This window comes from Mobula hypostoma, chromosome 3 (genome assembly GCF_963921235.1).
Source record: "Mobula hypostoma chromosome 3, sMobHyp1.1, whole genome shotgun sequence".
In the NCBI taxonomy this organism is placed as follows: Eukaryota; Metazoa; Chordata; class Chondrichthyes; order Myliobatiformes; family Myliobatidae; genus Mobula; species Mobula hypostoma.
The window spans coordinates 85,502,036-85,505,680 of NC_086099.1; the positions used below are offsets into that span (position 1 = coordinate 85,502,036).

General features: G+C 42.7%; 1 pseudogene; it reads left to right on the forward strand.

The window, feature by feature from the left end:
* Nucleotides 1-1,264: 1,264 nt before the first annotated feature.
* LOC134343711 (uncharacterized) lies at nucleotides 1,265-2,450 on the forward strand (annotated as a pseudogene).
* The last annotated feature ends 1,195 nt before the right edge of the window (nucleotides 2,451-3,645 follow it).

Below are 3,645 nucleotides of genomic sequence, written 5' to 3' on the forward strand. Positions count from 1 at the left end.
TGCTTCCTACCTTCTATCAAGCATTAGGGTAAAAGTATATGGATAGCCTAATTATGTCGCATGGAAAGAGAAGGGGACATTATGGTCAAGAGATGACGCTAAACGTCGTCGGGAAGCGGCAAGGGGAGGGAGAGAACAACAATCGGATGAGGCCAGGGCCGCATGACTCCAGGATCAGAAAGAAAAAACAAATGATAGAAGAGATGAAGGATGAAAGGGCTGTGTGTCTCCAGAATGACAAAAACAGGCAGAGAAGGAGGAGAGAGGACGAGACAGAGGAGAAGAGGAAAAATCAACTTGAGAATATGCGGCACAGAGTAATTATTGCGAGACTTGCTGAAGACGACAATGGCCGCTTTCAATGACAATACCTCAACAGAGAGCAAGTCAAAATGCACGACTCGCATGCCATCACATTTCTGCTGATGTTGGTTCGATGACCAGAGTATGCCCTCACTGTTGTGCCTTCCTATTCACTGGAGAACCCGCATATTTCTGCTGTATGAAGGGAAAAGTCAGGATAAGCAATTTGCAGCCTTACCTAATGAACTCCTCAATTTGTACAGCAATGATGAACCTATTGCAAATGAGTTCAGGAAGAACATCAGACAATACAATTGCCTCTTCCAAATGACATCCTTTGGTGCCAAAGAAGTCGTTCCAACTAGGAGTTGATGGAATCCTTCTGTGATTACTCAAGGCCAAGTCCATCATTACATCAGACATTTAATTCCAGACCCCAACCAGCAAGCCCGATTCCTTCAAATTTACTTCATGGATCCTCAAGACAGCATAGAATTGAGAGTGGGGATACTCCAGAATGATGGAATTCAACGTGAGATTGTTGAATTATTGGAAAACCTACTATGACAACGAAACCCGTACATTGCATCCCTTCAACTTGCAAAAGAACAAATTCGAGGCATGCCAGAGGCGTCCATTGTCATTGATCCTGACCAGACACTGGCATTTGAACATGAGAGAAGATTTAATGCACAAATTGCCAACGAAGTCGCTGTCATTATACCAAACAGCACTGAACCTGAAGTAAGATCACGGTTCAGAGTCCCATCACTCATATGACAGCTTTCAATATGTACTTTTCTTTCCACTTGGAGACAATGGCTGGCATCATCAAATCCGAATGACAAACAACAAGAAACTGACGGCAATGCGTTATTATGTGTATTGAAAAATGAACCATGAGAATGAGTTTAATTACCTTCTCAGAGGAGGACGTCTATTCCAACAATACTTGGTCGATATGGCTGCCAAGATTGAACGCGAGAGGCTGAACTACATCCAAATGAATCGAGCAACCTTGAGGTCAACAACATACAGAGGCCTGACTGATGCATTGAATGATGCCGATGATTTCAGAAACATTAGAAAGTGCATCATCCTCTCCTCAACATTTGGCAGTGGACCGAGATACATGATGGAACGATGCCAGGATGCCGCGATGTATATATGGAAGTATAGTAATGTCTCATTGTTCATTACAATGACATGCAATCCAAACTGGCCTGAAATCCGACAGCATCTTTTTTTGCGTCAGCCACCAAATGATCGGCCAGATTTAATTGCGAGTGTGTTTGACTTGAAGGGAAAGTTGTTTATGAAGTACCTCACTGGAACAGATGGTCTCTTTGGTAGGTGTGTAGCTTACATTGTAAGTGTTGAATATCAAAAGCGGGGTCTGCCTCATTTGCACTGTCTGCTGTGGCTTGATGAGGCATCCAAACCAAGACCACAAGATCATGATAAATTCATTCAAGCAGAAATACCGGACCCAAATAAAGATCCAGAGCTGCATGAATTGGTATTGAAGCACATGATACATGGTCTGTATTGCACCACTAAATCACCGTGTTGGCAAAATGGTACATGCAGTAAGAGGTACCCGAAGGTGTGGGCATGATTCATATACTGTGTATAAGAGATGGTCTGTGCAAATGGGAGGATTCAAAGGTCATCAAGTAGGACGACAAAGTCGAACTATAACTCCTGAATGGGTGGTCCCCTATAATGCCCAACTATTAAAGCTGTTCAATTGTCATCTAAATGTAGAAATATGCTCATCTGTCAGGTCCATCAAATACGTGATCAAGTACACCATGAAGGGGAGTGATCAGGCAATTTTTGGAGTGAATAGAGAAGACGAAATCACACAGTGTTTGACAGGCCGATATATCGGGCCCTCTGAAGCTGTCGGATCGATGCTTAGATTTCCAATTCCCGAGAGGGAACCAGCCGTTGTTCGCCTTCAAGTGCACTTTCCCCAACAGCATCAAGTATTCTTTCCAGATGATGCTGCTGTGCAACTGAATAATGATATGCAAAGAACCACTTTAACGGAATTCATGGATCTTTGCATTCGCGATCCATTTGCAAGAACCCAGTACTATGCGAATATTCCCAGATTCTACACATGGACTAATAAGAGATAGGAAAGAAGGAGAATGGGGAAAAGAGTGGAAGAGTACTCTGGCATTTTTGAAGCAAATGTTCTGGGTTGAGTGTATACCGTTTCTCCACGAAGTAGTGACCTCTACTATTTGAGACGATTTCTTCATCACACAAAGGGACCAGTGTCTTTCCAATCAATGTAAACACATGATGGAGATATCCTTCCATCATTCAAAGATGTCTGCAGACAGAGAGGATTGTTGCAAGTTGACGATCCCTGGCAGGAAACTATGGAAGAAGCAGAGAGAACAAGAATGCCCAGAGCAATGAGAGATTTGTTTATCGTCTTGCTAACAAACACTGAAATCAACAATCCACAGCAATTATGGAACCGGTTCAAGAATGCAATGTCTGAAGATTTCTTACAAACGGAGAGGAGAGCTATCAATGATCCTAACATCATGATCGATGAGAGGCATCATGGACAAGCTCTTCTGTATTTCCAAGAGAAACTTGAGAAATTGGGCAAAAAACTTGAAGAATATAACTTGCCAACACTAAAAAACTGTACAATTCCTCAAAAGTGCTGGCAATCTGGAATTCTTGCGTGAACTGCAATACAACAGAGACGAACAGCAGGAACTTGTTTCACAGAAGGAGCCCCTATTGAATAATGAGCAGAGAGAAGTATATGAATATGTGTGCGACTGCTTGGAAAGGAATCTCTCTTCAATGATTTTCATTGATGCACCAGGAGGAACGGGCAAGACATTTATCATCAACTTGATCCTCGCTAAAGTTAGGGGACGTGGAGGTGTTGCTATTGCTGTGGCATCATCAGGTACTGCAGCAACATTGATGCCTGGTGGTAGGACACCACATTCACTATTCAAAATACCCCTCAAAGTCAATGAGGATGCCCTTTGTAACATCGATTTAAAAACACCAATACTGCAAATTTACTCCAAATTGCAAAGCTTATTGTCTGAGATGAGTGCCCCATGATTAGGAGGGAGAGCTTTGAAGCCATGGACTGCACTCTTCGTGATGTATGCGGCAAGAATGAGGCCTTCGGGGGTAATTTAACCATTTGCTGTGGCGATTTCCATCAGCTTCTAGCAGTTGTGAAACGCAGAAATGATGCTGATGTGGAGAATTCATGCACTAAAAAATCATACTTATGGAGAAGCTTCATCAAGTTTCAATTGAAGAGAAACATGCGATTGAGTGAGGGAG